Below are 26,915 nucleotides of genomic sequence, written 5' to 3'. Positions count from 1 at the left end.
TCCCACCTTCTTGGAGAGTGCCTCATCCACCCACTCTGTTTTTATAGGGGTGTCATTTTGCTGAGAGACTTTCATTCTGCAGAAGGGAGAGAGAAAGGGAGCCCCTACCGTGGTGCAGGCCTGTGTTCCTAGGGCCAGCTATCCTCAACTCTTCCTCTGTCTCTCTGTCTCTCTCTGTAAATGTATATTTATTTATTTCTAATAGAACAACTCTTTCAGCATTTTGCTCCCTTCTGGTGTGGCTGGTGATGTCTCCTTTCTCCTTTTGCAGTTCCTTATGCCCCCCCCCCCCAATTCCTCTTGATTGAAGTTCTCTCTTTAATCTCTTATTGTATCTACCCAATTCCATAAATTCTTTTTCTGAATTCCTATTCCTTCCCCACAAAAAGCCCCTTATTGTCAGAGGGGAACGTGTTTTTGCCTGACCTCTGGACAGCTGTTCTATTCAAAACCTTTCTCCCGGAGTAAGAGGCATCCCACAATTCATTGCTTTTTTTCTTTGCCATGGTAAAAGCTAAAAGAATGTTTAACAAAGACCTACAATTGGTGATGGGGGTGGGAAATGGGAGTGTAACTTAATAGTTTCAGAAAACTGATGAATAATATAAGCCTTTAAAGAACCTTTTTGAAACGGTTATCCCTGTTCATAAGCAGCTGGTAAAGCAATAAAGTGGCAGAATTTGATACAAATATCTTATTTGGACCTTGGTGGCAAGTCATATATTTTAATTATTTAATATTTCAAAGGTTTTTTTTCAATGCGGGGTGGCATGAAATTAAAGCACATATTACACGTTCCAGGTTGATAATGGCTCGGCGAATGATGGATTATATTGCGTTTTGGAGATTTTGGAGCCAGAAATGTCATGCAAATGCAAATTGAGGGCAACACATTTATAAAAAGGGGTTTTTTGATTGCATTGATCCCCTAAAACCATTATGTTTTCTTTTAAGGATTTGTAGATGTTTGATTAATGCTATTTTGGTCCTATAGGAAGCATTTGTGGTGTGGATTTGGATCCTAGTCTGAACAAATTTTTTACCGAATGCTGTGCTGAAATTGGTGTTTTAAAGGAATGTAATTGAGTTAAAATTACGATTTAAATGTTGAAAACCATTTTGACTTCCTTGCACTTGCAGACTAGTGCTATCTCAAGGCAGGATGAGGAATAAAATGGTCTGTTCTAAGTCTTTTGCTGGTTGAAGCGGCACCTTTGACAGCCTTTCCTGCATGGTGTGCCCTGCTGTGTTCTCACAGTGGTCACTCGCTATTTTTGTCTGAGACGCCTTTCTGTGGGGGTGGGAGCCTGGTGACAAATGCTCCTGCTTTTGGATGCATTTAAATTGAAGTGCAAGCGTGCACTGCTGCTGCTTTGCGCGTCAAGCCGTGCAGGGATGAGACTGCCATTTTGAAATGCTGCGCTTCTCATCTCACCGTGGCCATACTTCCATCCCCGTGTGCTGCCACACACACCTACAAACACACCTTGGGCACTCCTGAGACTCTCAGAGCATTGTCTGACCCCTTGCTCCCTGCCGTGCGCATCTGAAGCCCCTTCTCCCTGTTTTAGGGTTTTTTTCTCACCCTTGCACATGTGCTCAGCGAATTTGTGTCTTGCACAGGCACCTGGCCCAGGCCTTATGGCCGTGCTTTAATGCCATTGATTGCCCCTCCAAAGGAGTCACTGTGCTGCATTGCCACAGCCCTTCGCTTCCCAAAGGGTGAGCACGGCTGGACAAAGGATCCCCCAGCCAGCCTGGGATTGCCTGGACCCGGACATATGCATATGAATGGAGCTGTACATCTGCATTTGCTCCAACCGTTACTCCATTGTCACCATTCCCGTAATGAAGAGTCCCTGGCTATTCATTAACGTGCGTGGCTTCATAAACATCTCTGATGCAGAGTTCTTAGCCGCGGTATTTCTGTGGTTTCAGTGATATAAGAAGAATAATTAAGAACTTTATTTAATATTAGTTATTATTGAACAACTTGATTTAACAATAAATTTAATTTTTAAGTGTATTTAATAACTAGTTAACATATAGAAAAGCTATAAGGCAGAGTGGAGTGAGTCACACAAAATATTCATTGTGAAGTTATGCATTCTCAGAACAGTCCTCTGGTGCTGTGGCGGTGATGATTTTGATTTTTTTCACCAGTGGTGAAGCAAGCATTTCAATGAAAGCTTGGCTTTTCTGGTCATGACTCCTGTTTGTTGTGCTGATCTCTGGTGTATTTGCAGGTACATGGTTCATATCACCTAATTTCTTTGAACAAGCTTTTTCAGCAATTCCGCAAATCCGGCCCAAGGTATCTTTTGCGTTTTCTGGTTGCAAGGTGCCGTGAGGAAGCCTATTTATGCTGCTGAGGTTTGAAGTGTGCTAGAGCTCCATTCTGCAGTGGTTGTGTGGAGCCTTGCATTGTGTCCCACAGCAGCAGCCCCTGCCTGGGGCCTGAGAAGGAGCTTTGTGAAGGATGACAGTAGGCTACCAGATGCATTCAAAGCCAGGGCTGCCGAGCATTACCCCATCTGCTTTGAGGAGAGCAGCAGGGGTTTTTAATGCCCACGTATTCATTATGTAGAAGGAGTGGCTACATGTTTAATACAGGTCCTCATTAATTTTGTGTTGCCCACTAGAGTGCTCTAGTGTAAGTATGAAGAAATAAAAGTCATAATGATCTCTTCTGTTTCTTCAGCTTGCATCTGCTCTACAGGACCCTCACGAGGATTTTCTGTCACTTTTTTTTTTTTCTTTTTAGGCTGTAATAGGGAGCTTTTAGGAACCCTATGAATGTTACTCTACCTATGCAACAAGGACATGCATGTCAGGCAGGGGACTGGAGGCAGCAGGCAATTTTGTGAAATTATATTCTTTCTGTGCTGCTCGAGAGTGCCTGGCCAGCTGGTGCCAGGTGGCCTGCTGCTGGAGTAGCAGGGGATGTGAAAAATAGGCCTGGCTTTCAATGGCAAGTATCTATCCTCCTGGGCTTGCAGTCTCTGCAGGGCAGCTGTCTCCTCTCCAGTGAGTGCCAGATTTGCATGGTTTGAGTTCTGAGTAGTCTTGTAGGGATTTGGAAAAATGTGTGACCATCCCCCAGAGACGTGATAGCAGCCTCTGACATGCTAATGCAAATCTCACCTTCTCATCTTCTGACTGGTGCCAAAGTCTTTCAGGTCCCAGCATGTAGGCACTGGTTGTGCTGTAGAGTGGCATTCACGTGCCTGTGGTGTTAGTCACTTCCAGAGTCACTGTAGAGATAGAAACAGCCACAGAGATGATGCAAGAAGAGATGCTCTTGTTAATTTTCTCTAACATTAAAAATAGTAGTGAGATACTGAAAACTAGCAAGAGACACTTTTCCATCTTTCTCTGTCTTTAAAAGTTGAGGTTTTTCTTTTTTCACCTCTATGATTCAGAATTTCTGGATATATCTCAAATATTCATTTAAAGTCCTAAATAATTTGTGTAGCTGGAGATCTTATATCTCTTTATCACAGATATTTTTTTTCATCTGTGCTCACTGCCTGTTGTTGTCACAGAGGCAGTAAAATTACATCTGCCGTGAGAGAGCTGGAGTTTTGAGGCCTTTGGGTAGGACACCAGAACCAGGTTGTGAATTCCTTGTTTAATCTTCATTCCTCTCCTCTAGCAGCAGCCGAGGAGGAGGAGGGGCGTGCTGGCTCCCAGAGCTCACAGGTCCAAGATCCACTCAATGCTTCCCTGTCGATGCTCACCTGCTCTCACTGCTTGGATGGATGACAGATATATAAGGCTTTATAAAGCTTTACCTATCAGTAGGAGATACCAATGTTGTAAACCCCAGGTGTTCAAGAGTTCTTGACTGCTTTTTATCTCCCACTTTGGAGAATAGTACCTGCAGAAAGAAAACCAATTTTTTAGTAGCATGCCAACTGCCATGTGCTCATTTATGAGTGTAGACTGTACAGCAAAAAATTCAGATTGCCTGCTTTTAAAGTGTGGTACTGGATAAACAAAGTTGGATTCATGTTCTGTTACTTTAAAAATGTTGTTAATTTCCTGTAAGGTGAATAAATATAAAATCCAGGCAATTATTTTCTGTCCTAGCTCATAGTGCTATGGTTTAAATGAATACATTGAGGCAAGGGCATTTGCTCTCTTCTGCTGTCTCAGCTACACAGATGGCAGTCCTTGGGCAGGAATGGGATGGGAGAGGACGGTGTCCTACCCCCTGGCAGAAAACTGCTGCAGCTTCCTTGTCAAACCCCTCATTTACTGCTATAAACCTCTTCCTCTCCCCTTGTTTACAGGGAGAGACAAGCTTTCAGGCTTTATCTGCTGAATGATCCAACTGATTTTTTTAGTAAGACAACTTATGTGAATAGTGCTGCTTGTCTGCAGACGGCACAAAATATATGATGAAAGTTACAGAGAAAATCCCCGGGAAACAGGACGAGTCGAGGTCTATTTGCACATAAGCACTGTGCAAAGGTATTAAAGAAAATTGCACTGAAGCAAGTTTAAAGTGCTAGGCGGATGATGCAGGCTGTGATCTTTATCAGCCTTTATCAGGGACTAACCTAAAAATTAGGCATAGTATAAGCTTACCCTAAGGTAAGCCTTTTGATTTCTCTGCATGCTGTGGAATGGCTGTTTACATTTTGTTGTTCACTTGTTATTCTGTATTTACATTTATGTTCCCTTGTTTTGTGAATATAGGTCACAACCATAGACTATTTTACACTGCTTTTAATCATGAAAAATTCATGACAAACCTTGAGAAGACTATCTCCTTGTATAACTAAGTGTTACTGGTAATAAGTAAAAAAATATATACTTCAATGCCTTTTGTCCCTTTACATTTTGTGGGGGGGAATAGAACATTAGATGAATTTTATAAGATCTTTATTGTGTATGATGCCTGTAAATCTATGATGCTGGTTGGCTGGAGTGCAAGTCAGTCCATTAAAGAAATGTCAAGTGTAATTTTGGAAGAGATATGTTTTAAGACAATACATGCATAAAAAATAGCATAAGGAATTTGCCTCTGGGTTGCTGTGAGGGTGACACATTAATTGTCACAGATGAAGAGGTAGACCTCCCTTGGAGCTCATGATTTGCTGTTCATGATTTATGAGTCTTCCCACTCATTAGAGGGGGACACATGTGCTGTTCTCATAGCATTCAAAAGATGGTCTGTCTTACCTTCATCTGTTTGCAGCAAACTTGTAACTTCCCAAGATCTATCAGTGCCTTAATATTACTTCTCCCAAACTGTGCTTTCATTTGGTTTTTAATTGAGCAGCAAGTGCAGCTGGGTTTCTAGTTACCTTTTATTTTCCCCTTTTAAAACAAATATTGATTTTTTTTTTCCTCCTTTCTGTCAGGATGCTGAAATGCAGACAGTTAAACCAGTGGTTCTTGTATAGTACATAATAAATCATATCTTGTCTATTTTTTCCTCTATACTTCCTGCTCAGTTTGTTCCATGCAGCTCGGTGGTGAGATCAGCTAGATGATGCTGTTGCAGCAGAAGCAAGACGGTGATGCTGTGGCAAGCACTCCCCCTCCCCCACAAGCGTTTATTGCAGCTCAGGTCCTTTCTCTGCCAGTGTTCATCGTGGTCTGCTTTTTATTTGTTCTTTTTTTTTTTTTTTCTTTTTTTTTGTCCCTCCACAAGCATGCTTTTCTTATTAGCTGAGAATTGCTGTTCTTGTCCTGAAGGTGATGGTGGCCCTCACCTGTGAGTTTAACTACAGGAAGAACAAGAAATATTGTACAAGGAGCAGAAATGAAAGCCTTTCACATGGCCCTTCTCTCCAAGCCTTGACAAAGACTGCCTAGAGATGTTTCCCTTGCTTCCTGTAGGCATTTCTGTTCAAATTCTACTATTATGGCAGAATGCATTGAATTTTTAGATCTATAGAGCATGAAGATAAAATACATAAGCAGGAGAATATAGTGCCCAGGCATGTCTTTGTTTACTGTGCTGCCTCCAAAACAAAACTCGAAATTTTTCTTGTTGCTATAAGATTCTCTTGTTTAGTAATTGGCTGGATAGGATATCTGTTATTGTCATATTTTCTGAAAAATCTCTTTGCCCAGGATTTTCTCCTGGGAATCTGAGAAGCTGCAGAGAACAAGGAAAACAATAATATCTCATTTACTTCTGTTGTGTTTTTCTGCTTTATGATGTGGTTGGAGATTTTTTATCCAGCATGTGAATTATTTTTGACTTAATGACCAATCATGGTCAGGCTGTGCTGGACTCTGAGGAGAGAGTCAAGAATTTTCATTAGTATCTTGTTAAGCCTTCTACTACTCTTCAGTATAGTTGTAGTGCAGTATGCTTTAATATAGATAATAAAATAATAATTTAGCCTTCTAAGAACATACAGTCAAATTCATCATTTCCTCCCTTCGACAGGGGTCTCAAAAATACCACAGATGTCATGTGGTTTTTCACTCATAATGTCAGCTGTGATTGAAATGCTTTTATTGATTCTTTACACAATTTTTCCCCTACATAGTTAGACTAGAAGTCAAGTAAGATTGTGATACTTTTTCAGAAATTACCAATCACTAAAAGACATATAATCCTAACTTTGTTCCTTCTGAAGGCACTGAAGGGCATTTGAAATATGTGTCTGTATCATGAATTGATTTTTGTATATTGTGAAAGACAATTGAATTCATCTGCTTCAGAAGTAGAGTCTAAATGGTAAGATCTTTATTCCAAAAATAATCCCATGGATTCTACAACCATCATGTGGATTTTCAGGTGGTCTGTCACTACCAAAATGAGAGCATCTCTGTGCTTGTATGGATGTGCATATGGGTATTACCTCATGACCCTCATGTCCAATTGAATTGCCCCCTGGAAGGGAGACTATTCACAGGCTGAATATTCCTTTTGGGGCTCAAAATTGCTACAGAAAACTCTGTCTTTTGCTGTAAGTGATTTATTCCATCCCCTCAGCAGCCTTAATGTTGCTTGAGTGTTTGTAGGAGTTGGTGTATATTTATTTAATGTCTTGCTTGTGTAAGATTCTCACCTCTTTGCCAGAGACAAAAAGGAGTGGTGCAACTTCTCATAAGTAGTCCCTTCAAACAGTCAATGTAAAAGTCACCAGACTTCAAGAATATTTCATGATTTTGAGACAGTAGCAGGGGATTCAAGCTTGCATTGTCAGTGTGTTATTTCCAGGAGAGATTCATTTTAAATTTACATGTCAGTCTTCTGAAACCGAAGGCCCATAAATATATTTTTGTGCCTGTATGAGTGGAGAGGGGCAAAAGTTGTAATTGTGCATTTTCCTGCTGATGCAGGTTGCCAAAAAGGTGGTGAGTCTGACATGGGCAAATTGCTTGTGACTGACAATCAATCAGTGGTGTTTTTTAGCCCTTCATTAATTTTTAAGGATTTTAAAGCATGAGTTTGGGCTTCATTAGTTTTTTCCCTCCAGTTGATTATGGTAATTTATATCTTGTTACTTCAGTCACTCCTGTCTTACTATTTTACTGCAGTGTATTTCTAGAAATTCTGCTGTTCTGTTTTTTCAGATAGATAAACTTAGCTTTATTTGCCCCAAGTCTATAATGTGTTTTCACTTTATTTCTGCTTTTGTACAATTTCTGTTTGTTTTTTTTAAAAATCAGATAAAATATAAACCAGTTTGGTTTGTAAAACTTGATTTTTGAACTGCTGGTATATTCCAGGAGCTTTCAATACATGCTGTAAGATGATGCCCTTCATTTCTAAAGCTGAAACTTCTTCCTTTTTCAGTCAGTGGAGTGACTGGTGGACTTGATGGCATGTGTGTCTTGCTATTTGAACTATAGTTTCCCTTCTGTTTCCCAAAGATTATTTATACTTTTTTTTCTTTTTTAGAATACTTTGAACATTGTTACTGTATTTCTTGCTGTAAATGAATCAGAAATGATTCAGTGTCACACTGTCATAGCATAAGAATAGAAAAATAACTCTAGAAAACACCAAAACCCACTTTAAACACAGTGAATATGACTGATTAGCATTCACTTAATGGCTGTAAAAGAACTAGTTTTTTCTAAAACTGTTCTCAAATTCACACTAATAATCTGTTGTCGTGCTTTAGGAATGGTATTCCCCAATTTAATGTTCCCACTAAAACCATGCACTGCTTGTTTCTCCCTCCCCTTCCCTCATCCTCTATGGCAGTCTGAAAAGGAGAATTAGAGGCACAAAAGGTAAATATCAGGGTTGAGATAAGAACAGTTTAGTGGAAACAGCAATGAGATGAGGAAAGGAACAGTAACAGCAACAATATTAATAACAAAATTCTACGAAAGAGAAAGAATGATTCACAGGCAAAATGCTCCCCAAGCCTGACCTGGCCCGACAGCAGCCATGCCACTCTGACTGCTCCCTCTGGCTTGGAAGGGCCATCCCTCAGCTCCTTCTGCCAAGGTTATTCAGCTAGAAGGAGCCCTCCTTGCTGGAAGAGACCCCCTCCCTCCCTCCCTCTCTCCCACCCTTGGCACTGATGTGAGGTGATATGGAATAACCTCCAGGTCCCAGCCATCCTCCTGCCTCCTGACTACTGCAAACGTTAACCTTGTTCTGGCTGGAACCAGGACATCTCTTAAACCAGACTGAAAGATGTGGATAGTTTAGAGATGCCTTTTTCATTGGCTCTCTCTCAAAAAAAAAAGCAGAAATATGTTTAAGATTATGAAGAAGGTGCCCTCAGTGTACAGGAAATTGACATGTGCTTGCCAAATAACTTAGAAAAATGGAACTGAATAAAAACATGAAATAAAATCTAGGCAATTGCAGAAACAGATTGAAGGGCCAGAAAAGCCAAGCTGATTTTGGAAGTGTATGAAATACAATGGGTAACTTATTCTGCATCTATCTAATGCTCTTATCACAATTGGGTATCAGGATCAGTTTCCCTTGATTTCTAATACAACATCACAAAACAGAGCACTTCATGATATGGAAGTGCTTACACTGTTAATAAGTCTTGCTTAAATTGTCCATTACCAGTTAAATCGACTAAAACTGATTTTCTGTCACAAAGCATTTTCCAGCTAAATAAAACTCTTTAGCCGATGTCGTATTTAGCATAAGCTGTTTCCTGAATTTTTAAAACACATCTAAAGCACTTGTTTGTACATGGGGAATATGTGTGGAGAAGATGTGTAGAGAAGAGATGTGTTTGTAGTATTGCACCTTCCTTTTGATCTTGGTTTAATCACAAGGTAGAGTTTCCAATATAAGTGAAACTATAGTTTTCATTCTTTAGTGGCAAGAGATGGTGATCCACAACAATGCAAGAAACTGATATGAGTTCCAGGTTTGTTTCTGGTTTTTATGTGACTTTAAGACCGTGATGACTGAACTGGTCTGGCCAAAATGAGTCAGGCCCTGATCTTAATTTATATGCTTTATTTTAGCACTGAATGTATTCAGGTTTACTTCTATGGAAATACTCTGTTTGTGAACTCAGGATCTTTAAATGGGTTCACCCAAACTTTTTGTGATCTTGTAGGCATTGGGAGTCTTTGTTACAGGCACAGGTGCACTCTTGTTAGAACTTTGCAAACTCAAGTGTGATCTTGCCCCACAGAGTTCACAGTGTAAGTGTTGTTGCTCCATTTGTAGCTGTTTTGGAGCTTGCCAGAAAGGAGCTATTTTGTGTTAGCACAGAGGGGCTTCTTGCAGAGCCCAGTCTCTTCCAGATTCCATACTCCACTCACGAACACTTCTGTGCAAGACAATGATTCCATCCCTGTCCCTGCCTGGCAAACAACCAGCACACAATGAACCATGCAAAAGCCTAATCAAAATTAGCACTTTAAATTTCTGCTATGTTTTTTTTGCTTGTTTCAGTCTCTTTCTCTTTGTTACAAAGTCCAGGAAATAACTTCTTGTGAAGCAGTGCACTCAAGAATCTGCAACCAAGCATAAATCTTTGCCACTTCTTAAGCTGTGGATGCCAATTTCTTGGTTCCCAGGTGGCTGTCCTGCCAAGCCAGCTGTACCTGCTGTACTCATCAGGATGGACTGACAAGACTTATTTCTTAACTGTTCACTTTCTCTGACTTGGAGCAGCCATGGGATTTGCAGTCCCTTGTCCTTTTGAGTTTCCAGTGCTGTGCTCTTTTTCTGCAGCTTCAGGAGGGAAGTGTCTCAGTTTAAGGGGCAGGGAGATCTGGCAGAAGTTTGCAGGGTAGCGGGAGCAGCACAGGTTTTATTTCTTACACAGTTGCTGCTGTGAGCCACTTGTGATGGATATTTATGACACTGTTAAACTTCTGTTTAAAGCTAGAAAAAAAGACTAAAATACTTGTTTTCTGTCTAGAAGATATATCTGTTCTGCACTTGGTTACCAGAGTAGATGATACAGTTATACAATTTTCATTTGAAAATACCATCAGACCATATTTGATGGTGATATTTATATACTATATACCTTCAAAGGAATTTGTCAACTGTGTTCTTAAGGATGTGGGAGAAGTCTTTGTTTCACAGGAACTCAACAGTAGTTCCAGTTCATCACCAGCAACAGTGCTGCTCACAGTGCTAGGGAGTAACAGATAATGTTCTGTGGAACAGTGCTTTTGTGATTTTATCTTTAGAAGTAGAGTAAGAGAATTTTGGGGGTGATGATGAGAAAACAGAGCCCTATACAAACACAACGTAAAAGAGACATTAAGCTTTTAGAGAGTGTCCAAAGGAGGGCCATGAGGATGATGGAGGCCCTTGAGGGGAAGATTCTGAGTAGTGGCAGAGGTCACTTGGTCTGCTGAGCCTGGAGAAGAGGAGACTGAGGGGAGACCTCATTGCAGTTACAGCTTCCCTGTGAGGGGAAGAGAAAGGGCAGGCACTGACCTCTTCTGTCTGATGATCAGAGATAGGACATCCTCTGAAGTCCTATCTCTGAGAAAAGAAAAAGCATGAAGCTGAGTCAGGGGAGGTTTGGGTTGGATATCAGCAGAAGGTTCTTTGCCCAGAGGGTGGATGGGCACTGGAACAGGCCTCCCAGGGAAGTGTTCAGACCACCAAGCCTAGCAGAGCTCAACAAGCTTTTGGACTGTACTCTCAAGCACATGATGTAATTCTTGGGGTGTCCTGTGCAGGGCCAGGAGTTGGACTTGTTGGTCCTGCCATGTCCCTTTCAACTCAGGACATTCTATGATTGTATAAGGTGAAGTAGACTGTACTACAAGAGTACTAAGTACTATTTGCTTCAGGGCACTTGTTACCCAATATGTATTCTAATTACATGTTGAGAAAGGCCTGCAGAATGAGGAACTGCACAATGGAGAGGTTTTAAGCCATGGCTGTCTGTTCAACTGAAAATTCCCTTTCACAAATGTAGGGAATGTATTTCTTTACATGTGATACAACTACATCTTTAAACTGATCATCAGCACTAGTAGGTAAATAAAGCTGTGTATTTATGTAGCACACAGAGAAGAACAAATAGCATACAGAATAATGTTAGGTTGATTATGCCATTACTTTGCTTTCTGATGCTCAGCTTGTTTCTTGACCCAATTTTAAAAGATTTAGCTGCTTGAATGGTTGCTATAAAATGAGAATTTATCCTTTTTCTTCTAGAAGTATGATAACAAAATTTTCATGAAGTATGAAACACTTTTTACCTTCTGCATATTTATTAGAGACCATGAGCTAAAATGTCAAGGTAATGGGGCAGGAAGAGAGGCTATGAGAGCAAGGAAGAGGCAATATGAGGTATCAACTTAAGGTGTTAAATTTCTGAACTAAGAAAACCTTCAGCCTGATGTGAGGGCCCATACCTTGTATAATATAGGTCATAAGGGGGAACACTAAGTCTTCAGCTCTCTTTCATCTCTTTTTCTCTTAGGATAAGTTCACAAAGACTTCCATCATTTAGGATCACAGATTGTTTTATGTACACTAGGCACATCTTGAAAGGGCTCTTGTGCAGATGCAAAGGTTAGAGCTGAGTAGTGAGCAGAGCTGAGTCTGCCTGAGCATGTTATGATCCCATAGAGGTTTTGTATCCCTTGCTGCAGATTTGGATCTGAATTTTACACTTGGTGGGCAGAAATTGTATGAGGGGCATTTGTTTTATGCTTTGAGACTTGACTGTGCTTTATTCAGCTTATTTCTTACCTCTGCTCTTGATTTCTGGACCAAGCACATCACCAGTGTTAATGAGTCTGAATTCTTACATATTCCATTTCTCATTATAATTTCTACCTTTAAAATCTCTTTGCTGCCCTTTCAAATTCAATCAGTAGAAAACTATATTTATTGAGAAATAATAGTTATGCTCAACAGATAATTTGGACTCTCATTCCTGTGGTAGCTTGGACCTGTGGCACAAAGACCTCCACACATGAATTTTTTTTTTCCCAAGCATGTTGGTTTTTTTTTTCTATTCTCTTTTGCCAAAGTGTTGGCACTCAAGTTTCAATGTAGGGCAAGATACATCTTTAATTTCCAAATATTTGATCATGTTTCCATATCTTGACTATGGTGTTTTGCAGCCTTTCATATTGACAGCTCACTGTTTTGTATAAATTAGCAGGGGAAACCTACGTACTTTGGCAAGTCAGAGAAAGGTAAATTGTGTTTTGACAGTTGTACAGACTTTGAAAGATGCTTTGGAACATGGTGAATTTTAATGAATGAGATGGTTAAGGCAGCTCATAGCTCAGCTGATTGCTTCAGATTCTATACCTGCAGCTCTGCAAGTGCAACTTTATTAGTTTGCAGTTATCTCTTGTTTTCAAGTTGCCTCTGCAACTCTGAGTGTAGTGTGCAACTGGAGATTTTCTATGTTGGGAGGTAGAAGTAGGGCAATTCCAAATTTGCATATGTCACCCTAAAGTTGAATGAGTGACTTTGACTTTTTGTTTGATTTTGTGTGAATCTTTTTTGATTGTGAGTCTGAATGCATATTGTGTGTCTGTGCATATTGAGTTTGGATGCAGGCACCAGAGCTACTCTTCTTTCTCTTCAGGTACACTATTTCTGTGACAATTTTTGTATTACTGATATTTTAAAATAAGCTGCATTCAGGCAAATGTAGTTGGTTAATGGTTCTGATACACCTGGTATCAGGTCAGTATGCTTAGTTGACTGTGACAATAAGGGACAGCTTGTCAATGCTATTTGAATATTTGAGTTTGAGCATTGGCAATCATCTTTGCAGAAGTCCCAAAAGAAGCTGTGCAATTTTTTGTTCACTAAATTTTCCTGTGGCCATGTTGCACAATGAGGGGTACTCACGATTTGTAAAAATGAATATATGAGCTCATAATATGTGATTGGTAGTTAAAAAAGAAAAAAACAGTCATATATTCTTCTCAGCCCCAAAGCAAAAAGTATTGCGTAGGCTGTTGCTCCTAAACGAGGAAATTGCAGGCAGAGTGAAAATTAGACCAGCTCTCAATAGTTTGCTCATGCTTTTACCCACCTTTTTTTAGCATCTTTAAATTCTAAGTGTGAACATATTTTATTTAAGAATATGTGACAGAAGGCATAGGCTTTTCTTTCCGTTTTCTAGCAACCCACACTTTTCATATGCTTGTGGATATTAGTATGAAGTGTATTTTCCATAGGAGGAAAGTAATTCCCAGGACTGTTTGAGGGAAGGAGTGGGGAAAGGATCTGGATTTATGTATTCCATTTTAGTTGAGCTACTTCTTATGTGTTCCACTTTAGTTGAGTTTTCCTTCTTGTTTGTCTAAAGTAGGTGTCATTTTCTCAGTTCATCAAAGAATCTTTCATTCATCCCATAATGATCCAAACGGTGCAGTGCTTTGCCGTTGAAGTTACAATTACAGCTGCTCATTGCCATGTTAACATTTTGGTTTGGTTCAGGAGCTCAGTTTTGGAGTGAAGTCAGGGCACCTAGAGTTGGTCTGTGTTGTGGAGAAAGCCCGAAAGTCCAATTTGAATTAATTTCAGATAACACTAAGTCAAAAGACTCTCATCCAGAGTACTTTCAGCACTTCACCTCCCAGATCCTGCTCCATCAAGGGGACATAGTGGAGCTGATCTGAAATAACACTCCTGAAGCATGCTGTGTGCCAAATGTTGAGTCCTCAATATCAACCATGTTGCTGTATTCACCCCCTTCCAGTGGGGCAGAGTGATGAGATAATGTAGGAGGAGCCAGGAGGCTGCCTGAATGGCCTAGAAATAGAGTGAGAGGAGCAATATAGATTGAAATTTCTTCTCTAGCTTGAATGAACTGTCTGGAAAAGTTTCTTTTTCTAGAATTTGTGGAGATTTTTGTCAAGTTGTGACAGTGTCTCACTTGGAATACTTCTTTGGCTTTGAGTAACAATATTTAAGTTAAAGAAGACTTCTTTTTATTTAGAATTACTGGGTTGTGAGGTTTCTGGAGACTCTTTCAGTGAATTTTGGCAGTTGCCAGCTGGCTTTTCTTCTGTGATGGTAGATATAATGTGTTTTACTTCTAACTTTTTAAAGTTCATTACTGAATTGAGTAGTTTAAAATTTAACACCATCGCTGCTACAGTAATGCAGATAAAACACCAATATCCATTATTAATAACCACTTAAGCATAGTTAGCATTTCTCTTGCTTTGCTATCAGGTGAGACTGTCACGCAAAGCCTGCCTTCAGTGCATTCTTGGAACATCAGCTGTTCCAAAGCCTTCCGGTTGTGAGCTCTGCTTTATGCTGGTTTGTGAGTGCAGATGCCATTATAAACAAGTGTACTTCTGTTGGGCTATGGCCCCAGCCATAACTGCTGTGACCCTGCTTGGGGGTCACAACTCCTCGTTTGGGATTAGCCACCTTAGACCAATCTCGGAGTTCTCCTATGCTAATGCATCAGGGGGCAAATGCAAGTAACTGTCAAGAAAGCAGTGAAACAGATTAATCATGCAGAGGGCTGAAAAACTAGCAGTAGTTTCTGCATGTTCGGTATCTCAGACGTAAATTTTGTTCCACACCCCATAGTTTATATACTTTTTATTTAAGAATAAAATACCAAGAACCCACATGTTGTAAACACATTTATGAAAATACGTAAAAATCCACCAGCTATAATTTCATGCAAATGCTTTCTTTTCCTTTGGAAAGTAGAGCAAAGGTTTTAAAGTGAACATCATGTACACAAGCCATTTCACCTCAGTCTTGCCCAAATTCATTAACCTTTCAAAGATAGGAACTGTCTCATGTTGAGAACTTGCATCAAAGTTCAGCCTGAAAAGACTTGGTTTATAATCCTTAGACTAGTTATTTGAAATTAAGATAGGTGCTGCCTTTTTAATAAAATGAGTGTTATTTTTCTTTTTTTCAAGGAATAAACTTGAGTCTATTTTTCCAGCATCTAATTTCTGCCATAATTGTCATACTTCAGTAAAGATTCAGTAAGTACACCTTTCTTGGTCTGTGGATGTAGTTTAGCCCTGTTCTGGATTAATATATGCCATACATGCTCAGCCTTTTTTAAGTTAATGAAGCTTTGTTACTTGGGAGAGGTGACTGTGTCAGTGTCTAGGGAAAAAGTGTTCTTCTGAAACAGAAGAATTTATGCTGGTCCAGGTTGGTGGTGCTGCTTGAATTATTTCATATGCCTGTCTGTGTAATGGCAATCCTGGGCAGGCTTTGCCTTGGCTCTTAGAGATGTGGATGAAGACTTATGATTTGTTTTTCAGAGGTGCAGGAAACTCTGTTCAGTTACCCTGCTCCCCACTGTACCCTGGGGCTGACAAAGTATTTTGGAGCTAAGGACAAGGAGTGCACCCTCCATCCTTGGCCATTACACTCAGCCTTGGGTACAGGAGGGTTGACTACCATAAACAGTGCTGCTCAACTTGAGAGAAACAAGGTAACACATGAAACCCATCCCATGAAATCTGAAGTGGCTTTGTAAGAGGCAGTGCTGGGAGATCGTTTTCAAAGATTTTTGGGGCTACTGGTAGGTGAGAGACTGGATATGACCCAACAATGTGCACTTGCACTGAGATAAGTGTGACCAGCAGAGTGAAGGAGTGAATTCTGCCTTTCTGCTCTGGTGAGACCCAACCTGTAGTGCTGCACCCAGCTCTGGGGTCCCCAGCACAGGAAAGACATGGACCTGTTGGAGCGAGTCCAGAGGAAGCCACCAAGATGATCAGAGGGATGGAGCACTTCTTGTACAATGAAAGACTGAGAAGATTGGGATCATTCAGCCTGGAGAAGAGATGACTTTGGGGTGACCTAATTGAAGCTTTCCAGTACCTGAAGGGAGCCTACAAAAGAGATGGAAAGGGACTTTACAAGACTAGGTAGCAACAGGACAAGGAGGAATGGATTCAAACTGTAAGAGAGTAGGTTTAGATCAGATATTAGGAAAAAATTCTTTACTGTGAAGATGGTGAGGCTCCGAAATATGTTACCCAGAGAAGCTGAGTATATGCCATCTCTGGAAGTGCTCAAGGCCAGGTTGGATGAGACTAAGCAACCTGGTCTAATTAAAGGTGTCCCTACATAGCTAGTGGTGTTGGAATCAGATGATCTTTAGGATCCTTTCCAACCCAAACCATTTTATGGTTCTCTGGTCTCTGACCGTATGCAGGGATAGGATGGATGCGGGGCTGGTATATTTTAACTCTTTTGAAAACTACCCTCGTCAGAAATATATTGCATTGCTGTAGTTTCTGTCCAGCTTCTCAAAAGAATCAGTGATACTGGCATTCATTGAGTGTTTCCTTTGTACTTGTTACTCTGTCGAAGATACTATGCTCGGATGAGACATCTTGTTCATGTTTTTGCAACTTGTTAGTGTTTTCCAAGCCAACTGCTGTAGTGTGCATGCCCTTTTGGGTCTGTAGTCTCATCACAGAGATCCACTGACTGGCATTTGAGTTGAGAACTGAGAGAATTTAGCAGGTCCAAAACCATCAGGTTTATAGGACTCTAGAGTAGGTAAAAGGTCTCCTAGGAAAAATATTAGCACTTCATGGCTTCCAGTCTTGAGCATTACTAAGAAGCTGTTGTGCAATGCATGGGGCCTTGGATGCTTTTACTGAATGTCTTCCTGGGTATTGAATGCTTTGTTTTGGTGCTTGCTTGTTCTATAACTGTCTGATTTCTTAACATGTTCTAATTTAAATTTGAATTTGTTTGCTAGACTGCCTTTGCAAACCTCTAATTGTTTTCAGTGTTAGCTGTTAAAATTAGAGGGCAGTTATAACTGAGGGCGGGGGGAAGGGTAAACAATAACCTGCCTCATTATGATGCCTATCTCCTGATGTAATCCTGCTAATATAATTACTCTGGTGATACTGCAGTAAGTACTTTGGCTGTCAAATGCACCTGATCATGGTTAGAGGAGAGGGAGAAAGCCTGCTGAAATGCAGCACTGGCCTTAATGGCTTTGCTTTGGATTTATGACAAATGTTATCCTTGGAAGCATAATTCTTATTTCTCTTCTTTCATCAAGCAGCAAATATTTAGTCAAATATTCTTTTCTGCCTTGGCACATGTATTACTCACATTCATGTGCTTGGAGTAAAATAGCTGTTTGTACCCAAAGCCTCCCTTCTGAGAGAGACCTGCTGTGAAGGGGCAAAACCCTTCCTCATGTAAGTCTCATAAGTACTTTAGTACATAACTGCACTGGCTTGTAGAGGTAGGTGTATCTGACAGAGGCAAAACAGGAACTGTTGTAAATCAGTATATTGCACTAATAAGAAGTTAATGACATCAGTTTCTTCCAGTTCTGGAAGACTGTAAGTGTTGCATCTTGGCACACAGAAATGCAAAGCCCATATGTTGACAGGAAGCCTCAGCATACTGATTTTGGGAAGGAACTACATTATTTATTTATTTGATATTATCTACATGATTTGTAGGCAGTTGTTTTCATAGTGCACTAAGCTTCTGAGCAGACTTTTGGGAGTTTACAGATTGCAACATTCTTGAAGATATTTAAGAAGCACTTCGCTTAGCCCAAGTTGGTTTGGTCTTCTGATAGGTGTTCGTGGTTGCATTTAAATTGTTGGTTGTATATAAGTGGCAAAACAATTTAAATGGGTAGCTCTCTCCCTAAAAATTTTAAGACCTCTAAGGCATGTGTTTTGGCCTTCTAGAAGGGAAAAATATAGAGTCTATTTTTTTTTTCATTTTCTGGGAAATCATCTGCATACATGGTTATCGAAAGAGGTGCTGCTAATAGCCTAATGAAATACTGGGTAACATTTAATCTCATTCCCAATGAGAGTCAGAGTGTCTATCAAAAATTTTATCTGAGGCTATAATGATGACTTAGACAATTTCAGTCAAAGGAACAAGGTGATAGTATGTGCTGATTACACTGCCTGCATGTGAGTAGGTAGTTATTATTTTTTTCTAAAATAACAGCAGTTAAAAAAAATGGTGTGTGTGCTTTTAAATATGACAAATATAAAATTGCCTGTAGAATCTGCTGATGTTTCCTGTGTTGGCATCTGTAAGTCTCTCCTGGCGGAGTTTTAGGATGATGAAAAAATTACTTTATGGACCTAAAGTTCATATTCTGTCTTCTGAGAGCAGTTAATGTCTGGAGAGTGAGAAAGGAAGCACATGGCCTTTAATTTTGATAAAAACTTGTCCTTGTTTTAAGTAATGCTATTAGTGGAATTTTAGAGACCTGATGTAACTTGAGATAGAGAAAAGCATAAAACTTCCTTCCTACTATCAGGCGTCTTGATGAAATAAAATGCTGTAGAGATACTAAAAGAATAAAATTGAGACAGATATTTTTCTTGTATTTCCAAAAAAGTTAGAGATTCAGATGATAAATGTCTTTGAGCACTTTTTATCTTCACTTTGAAAATATTTTAGGTTGTTATGCAAGGTCTAGTCTATGCCCAGTCATGCAGTCATGGTAATTGCATTTTTGTGGTGTAATGGGAAAAGGTATTGCCTTCCCAGAATCTTAAAATTAAATAGATCAGGTAAGGGGCTCTGAGAATGGTCCATTGTGCAGCTTTTGTTTTTCAGTCCCAATTTTGTTTCTCTTTGCTATGCTGCTGTGGGGAGTATGAGCTATTCATTTGTTGACTCTTGTTGCCTCCAGGGGCGATAGCTGCATTTGCCCAGGATTACCTGTGTGGCCCATGAATGTATTCAGAGCCAAACCTCTGGAAATACCTCAAGGCTAGGAGTGGAACTCTTGAGCTGGTCTGGAGTATATGCTGCACTACTGATATGCTCTTTGTGGGGCTTCCTGCTTGGTCAGTATTCACACATTCACTGGAGCTTCTGCTGTTTTCACGCAGTCCCACACAATAGCAACCCCAATGGCACCTCATTTCCTGGTGAGCTGGAGGCAGGAGGGACCCATAATTGTTGCCAGGACATTGTCAGCGTTGCCAGGAACTGTAATCAAATAAGGTTCAAGGTTTCATAATGATGTGATGGATGCAGTACATGTGGCTTAGATTGAGGGGGAAGGTTGATTTTTGGGCTTGGTTTTCCAAATGTTTCCTCTGTTTTTATCAGTGTGGCTTCTCTTGAGCCAGTTCCTTTCCACGTGGACACAGATCTCTTGCTGTTCTGTTGACATTTTCATGATGGGTTGGGTGTGCTCACTAACAAGGAGAGATAAAGCTGGGTGGTGTGTGTCAGTGTATTGCTACCAAATGTGACATCCAGCAGATGCACAATAGCATCCAGAAATCTGAGGGTGGAGTAGAGTATCAAAGGCTCCTCCTTCCCTCTGCCCTTCCTCTGCAGAGCAGCTGCGGGTGGTGTTTGGTGGGCTGTGTGTGGATGTGTTTTTCTTTTCTTTTGTTTTTAATTGGTTATTTCTTCCTTTGTTTTTGTTTTGTTTGTGCAGGATTTTTTACATGGCTTCCTCTTCCCCTCCACCCTCCCATACATTAATTTTGGAATATAGGATGTTTGACAGCTCTTCTCTGGTTTTATTCTTTCTCCAAATATCTTATCTCTTTCTTGTCAGATGGTGTGGTGTGTAGGTTAGGATTTGCTTTTTTATTTTTTTTTTTTTTTTTTTTTTTGCCTCCATTTGAGGTAACTAAGGTGTTGGGGTAGGAATCAGGGTCACAGGAGTGAAAAATTAATGGAACAAGAGGGAAAAGCCTTGGAAAGGTTGATGTAACTGCAGCTCCAAGCTGTCATGTACTTGAGAGCACCCGAGGCCCTTACTTCTAATTGAACAAGATTTGGAAGTGTCACCCACAGAAATGTGGGCAAATGGCACTTTCTCAGGAACTCTTAAAATTTGATAAAAGCTTTGTCATCCTTATATTACCAGAGATTCTGAATTTCTTTCCTTAGACTAGAACAGCATGAATATGACCTTGCTGGTCAAATTTAATCACAGTCCTGAAATCAGCTTATGTGTGTTTATGTTGTTTATGATGTAAATACAGAGCAGATGAAAAAGACACTGGGGTTTTATTGTTTGAGGCTCTTAGCTTGCTGAAGTTAGTAGTCAGTCCATTTCCTTCAATAACAAATCAATTTTCTCTTGATGATCTTGATTTAGATAAAAATATTGCATTGTTAGCAAAGGAATACCAAGTTTTTAATATAAAACTATGCAATTAAGTAAGGAAAAAATTTACTTTTCTGTTACAGCTCCTTTGAATACTGTTGAATAATTATTGTGATTTCTAGAGGGACACACTAGACCTTCTATAATAAAAAATACTGCAAAGTTGGAATGTTCTTATTGCACAACTTGTGCAATGTGCAGTGTGGTATCAAAGCAAGAATCTTAGCTGTAAGAGTTCATTCCATTGCAATGACAAAAGAAGTGATAGTCACAGTTCTTCAATTAGCCACAGGGATGTCAGTCTGTGTTCAGTGATATGTATTCACAACTGGTTTGTCCACTTGGGTTTCTGTGTATTAACTCAAATGCAATGAGATTTTTTAAAATTTTTACCTAGGATTGTTTTGAGGTAAATGTTAACTGCTAAAACAACCATACAACTGTTTCCTCTTCACTTTATAATTTCCCTCACATTAACTAGTACCAACTCAGAAAATTGGGGAGCAAGTCTGTTTTAAGGTGATGTAAACAAGTTTGGGTTTAAAAAAAAAAGCTCTCAGCACCCCAGATATCAAGTGTGTGAACAAGAACTTAACTCTAGTCAGCAGTGACATCAGTGACCACTATGTAAAGAGTGCATTTCAGTATTTGTGCTACTCAGCTAACCATTTTTTCCTAACAAGTAATTACATGTACTTAGTTGTTGTAGCAGAGTGAATGTTGGTTTGGTGCATTCCTGTGTTAAATTAAAATAGTAACAAGTGATTTTTTTTTTTTGTATACTCTAGGCTTTCATAGCCAGTGAAAGAACATTTTTCAGATGTACTTAACAAGGTAGCAATGTCAACACACACTCCAAAAATGAGAAATGTATTGCAGAATTGAGTGTGGGTTTTTTTTTAATGTACTAGTGGAAGTGACTTCCTAAATGGTTGTTGACTGTATACAGTAAGAGCTTTGAAGAGAATCAACAGTTAAGCATAATATTTTCTTGCATTTCTCTTGGGTGGAGTTGTCATCCTGCCCCAAGTGACAAAGTGGCTCCAGTAATAGCATTGTGCCTGGGAATGACAACCAATTAATGCTGATTTAGAAGCTGCTAGGTGCTGCTGGTTGGTATATCCCTTTCCTAGGGTCACTGCAGAGGGATCAGGGCTTGGCAATGCATCTGAGGTGCTTCAGTGTCCAGTGTCTTTAGCTTGAAGTGCAGCTGGTGCTGATGGACGCATGCAGCTGCTTCCTGGGCTTGGCTTGCTGCTCTGGCAAGTGGTAACAGGGCAGAAAGGAGGGGGAGGGTGGGGGACATATTAAAGCCTAACCCACTGCAGCTGTGCATGTCAAAAGCTCTTAAAATTAAAAATGTGAGCCACTGCAGTGGGTGCTGTGCTGGTAGTTTTCCCACATCTCTTGCCCTACAGTGATCAGGAGGAATGTCCTCTGTATGGAATGCTTCCTAGGAGCAAAGCTGAGGCCTGAAGTGTATGATGTGCCCTGTAGCTGTTCTGTCACTGCATTGTCACCAAAGACCACAGTCAGGGCTGAGTGTTTAATGGGTGACCAGAGGGAGCTAAAGCAGATAGAGCAAAGCTCATTAAGAAGGTGGGATTACAAATGCTCCTCAGCCTGCTCCCAGACACCTTGTGTGGTCACAAATTGTTAGACAGTTATGCCAGAGGCAGAAAGAACAGTTTTGTGGTTAAGGCACACTGCTATAAACTTCCTGTTCGTCTTGATCCCCTGTTCTTCTGTGTCCCCTTATGGAGCAGAAGTGATCATGCCTTTCCCCTTCCTAGCCTGTTTTGCCAGCTCTCTGGGGCAGGGAATGTTGTATGCCCTGTCTGTAGTACAACAGGGCTCTTGTGATCACTCAGTGCTGAATTCCCACCTGACACCATGGAGCAGAGCACACTGTCCAGCCAGATGGGGAGCCTGGTAAGGAGAGAGCTTGGGTGAGAAAGGGAAGTGTCACCTGCAGAAACACATGCAGCCTGGGAAGCCAGCATTGCGTGTGTGGTGACAGCTGTGACACTGCCAGTTACAGGACAGCACGCAGGACTGTGCTGCTGTGGAGAGCAGATGCAGGTTCTTGAGGACAGGGAGCAAAGGCAGGATTGAGGGAGTTTCACTGTGAATGAAGGAGCAGCTTGAGTGTATGAAATCTCACTATGGAACAGATGACAGGCAGGTGGGGAGCTTGAGGGTCATGACTTGTCATAGGTGAGTAAAAGAGGTATCATGCTGTGAGTTTTTATGGCTCACCTTATGGTGAGAAGGAAACAGAACCAGGTCTTTAGAAAATTTGAGGAAGTCTCTGTCTCACAACCTTGTGGCTCCTTTGAGTGATTTGAAGGTCTTTGACATCTGCTGGAAGAGTTATATGGTTGTTTACAAATTAGCCAGGGCTTTTTTTGAGGATATCAGGTTTCACTTCTTGATACAGGCCTTGGAGGGGTCAAACAGATATGATATCTGACTGCATCTGCTATTCACAAAGTAGGCAGATGTGATTAAGAGAGTGATAATGGCAGCCTTGGCTGTAGCCCCATGAAACAGAGGAGTTCAAGGTCATTAGGGGCATGAGAAACAGAGTGACAGACTCTGGGCTTGAGGAAGGCAGGATTCAGCTTATTCAGGCAACTGGTACCACGAAACACTGAAGCTTTAAAACACATAAAAGTTCATGAAAGCTAGACAGGTCTTGAAGGACAATCCCTTTGAAGTGCAGGAGTAGTCCTTAGAAAACCGAAGGATGTATTGGAAGACCAGACTGGCTGGGCAGGAAGCCCATGACAGAACTCCAATGCAAGCAAGAGGAGGCAGCAGTAAAAGAGGAACTTAGAAACATTGTCCAAGGGCAGAGGTTACAAAACTTCAGCTGGTGTTGGTGTGTGCAAGTGGTAGAAAGGGCTGCAGAGGAGTTTCTATTTCTAACACTTATAGGAAAAGGTTGAATGAGGAACGTGTGGATCTGCTGTTGAGTGGGACAGGTAGCAGCAGGCACAGGTAAGGTTGGGGTGCCTTGTGCACTTCAATTTTCATCAATGAGATCTCACAGGCCTCTGCACTTTTTGAAGGAGTTCAGGGAGGGCAAGAAATCTCTCTTGGACTGAGGAGTGTCATGGATTACTTGGGAGCTCAGCAAGCCATCTTGACAACCTTGATATTTTCAAGATTCAACTGGATAAAGCCCTGAGCAAACTGATCCAGCAGTTGACTCTGCTTTCAGCAGGAGGCTGATCCTAACCTCTGAAAGCTCCTTCTAGCATGAACAGGTCTGTGGTCCTGAATAATGTCTGTTGGGAGAAATGTCCCCAGCCATTTAGCTCACTTTTTGAATTTGGATGTGTGTGTTATAACTCTAGATGTAGAAGATGCTTAGCTCTTTGTGAAGGAGGATGCTGATTTTATAGCATGTCAGGGTGTCTGTGCTTCCCTTGCAGAGTCCGTGCCATAGTGTGTGAAGAAAAGCATAGCTGTAGTAATGGGTCCTTTAGAGGAGTTTGTACACTGGTTTCTTGAGAGGAATGGTCAGCTCAGTTGGAGGCTGTTCTGTGTAATCCCCTCAGACTCCAGAACCCAGTAGGATGCAGAGGATGGCTCCATGTGCAGCCTCTCCACTTGTGCTTATGACCACTTGTCCATAAAAGGTTGCTGGAAGCTGCCAGCAGCAGTTCTCCTGCACAAATTTCATCTGATGGGACCAGTCCCAGTGTGAGGAGGGGAGTGCTGCCCCCCTGAACTCTCCTTTGACTCTCATCTGCATGGTGCTGTAGTCATCTTCCTTCTTCTGCTGAACTTCTGTTCCCCTGTACTGCTGAGAAGATTATGATTTGATGCAAAGGACAATGTTTCAATGATGAATGGGCTTGGTACTGCTAGTTTGCTTGTAAAATGCTTTGGGAGTCTTCCCAGTGAGAGGCTCTGTACTGGGAAGTGAGAAGCTGAAGTGTGAATCACTGTTATGCCTTCTCTTGCCAAGCTTCCCAGGCTGAGGCCATCAGGCTTAAATTCCAAGTTGTTCCTGTTTTTCTCAATGGGCTTGTGAAGAGCTTTTACTATTTTTTTGTGTAACTATGAAGAAGTTACATGTATAAGGCTAGTTAATGAACTGTCCTAATTACAAGATAATTTCTAGAAACTACTTTTAAATTGCAGGACCTTTGAAGACCTTTTGTGGAATTGTGTATTAATGAGGAACTCTCCCACCAGCCAAGGGAAGGATGGAAGAGGGAGAATGGGGTCAGGTCTCCTTTGAGACTACAGCATTCTTGCTTTCATGCAGTTTGCAATAAAAAACTTAATTTTGGGTGTATTTTCCTTGTGCCAACTCCTTCTTTCCAGTCTGAATTGCTGACTATTTTTTTTTTTGGAATGTTCAGTTGTTTGTGGTGTTAATTCTATCACTGTTTCCTGATAAATTTGAAAGCATTGTATTTGTTAATATATTTTTAAATGTTTCTTTCCCCATGTGTGTAATTATAGTCTTGGGAATTTTCTTCCAGCGTTCTGCTAATGTCTTTAATATTTGTTTTATTCTTAAAAAAATTCATAACGGATGTATTTCCTGGTTTTGAAGTATGTAATAGGAAGAAAGGAATCACAGTTTCCCCATCTCAGTGATAGTCTGAAGCAGGATGTGTGGCATACAACAGACTTTCACCAGGAGGAGGAAATTAACTGGCTACAAATTAGGGAAAGTTCATGAGAAGTCATTACTCTTCATTTATTTCTAAGTGAAGCTTTGAATCTCTAGGCAAAAGACAAATTATACAGTAAATGGAGTCCCCCTGCATGTGAATGTGCAGTGTTTAGATATCTGTGTTGACTGTGACCGTGGTGAGATTATGCAGCTTCATATATTAACTGTGTTATCATTGAGCACTGTCTCTTCTCCTTCCCTTTTTTAAAGGAATGGTGTTTTAATGTTATTAAGTGAAGTACTGATGAATGTTTCCATGGCCAGATTCTGCTTGTTGCCAAGTGGTGTATGGTGGGAGTGTACATAATTTACCCAGATATGTCCTGTCAGCTTTTTTGTCCTTATTCTTTTCAGTGCCTGGAAAAGTGAGATAAAGCAGCTTATCTTCTTTGAGACCTGTGCTGCATTCAAAGCAGTTTCAGAAAAGAAAACGAACCTTCAACAATTTTTCCAAAGTTAATAGAGACTAATAAGAAAAAACCATTGCCAGAAGAGTTACTGCTAATAAGGCTTGAAATTTGCATTACTCTGTAGAATCTGCAGGAGGGAGGGGAAGGGTGAAACCTCTAGAATGGCCTAGTACTTTGGGAAAAAAAAAAGGTTTCTTTTTAAGTAAACTTTGGTTGCAACATTTCCTTTGCATAGTTTACTAATTCTGTGATGCAGAGTGTCTCTAGGCAATGCAATGAAATCTGCATGGTTAAAAAAGTTTACTTCAGCTGTTATTTTTCCTCACTGGGGATACCTCCCCTCCTCCTTTGAGCCACTTTGGAGTTTTGTATAGCATTGAATTCAGTGTAGTGTTTCAGCATAGTAATTCTTACCATAACAGCGCTAGTCTTTTTAAATTTATGCTATTTCATAGTCAGTAACACAGAATTGATCCATAGGATGCCACAGGTAGAGATAATTAGCTTAGCTTGAAGGCATTATTCACTGTTGCACAACATTTGTTTTGACAGGTGACATATGCAAAAAAGTTCTTCAAATGTAGGAGATTAATATTTAAAAAATTGCCTTTGTCCACTTCCTGGCTCCATGTTTTTTTCCCTACTTCTTATTCAAATTCCATTTAGGGTGTGTTTTTTGATGCCTTCATCCTTTCTTGCAACTTTTTGTGCCTAATTCTTCACTTGTAAAAATGTAGAAATATTTTCTCTTCCTTCCTTTGTGTATTTCCTCCATTTTGCTGTGCTGCCTATTTTTTTATTGACAATCCGAATTTGCTCCTCAGAGTAGAATTTGTGTTGCTTATTACCTGGGAAAAAAAATGGGTGCTGTTCTGGGGAGTTCTACTTAAATAATGGTTGAATATGAATCCCGGTATTTTTACAAACTGGCAGGATTCCATCAAAGATCTGTGAAGGAGTGGTTTGCAGTGAGAATAGTTTCCCGAACCATTCAATTTTAATAGTAGTGAAGTGATGATATACAAATTTTAATATGTATATGGTTTGCTAAATTTTTGTGCTGTCTTGTTAGTATTAGGAAAAAGGCCATATTACTGGTGGCATATGATCTGTAGAAATGTCTATAGAGCAGAAGATTTCATGGAGATTTATTCAAGGTGAGTGAAAGTATTTTTGGCAGTATCACTTCTGTTTGTGGCTCTTGGTCCATTTGCTCTGTGTTTAGGGTACACAAGTGAGAGTAGGTTGGCTTCTTGAGGTTATGTTCCTCCTCTGCCATGTATCATCAGGTATGAACTCCTGGCATCTCTATGG

Source organism: Zonotrichia albicollis, chromosome 1, assembly GCF_047830755.1.
Source record: "Zonotrichia albicollis isolate bZonAlb1 chromosome 1, bZonAlb1.hap1, whole genome shotgun sequence".
Lineage (NCBI taxonomy): Eukaryota > Metazoa > Chordata > Aves > Passeriformes > Passerellidae > Zonotrichia > Zonotrichia albicollis.
The sequence above is the reverse complement of the archived record's forward strand: the minus strand, read 5'-3'. Positions refer to the sequence as shown.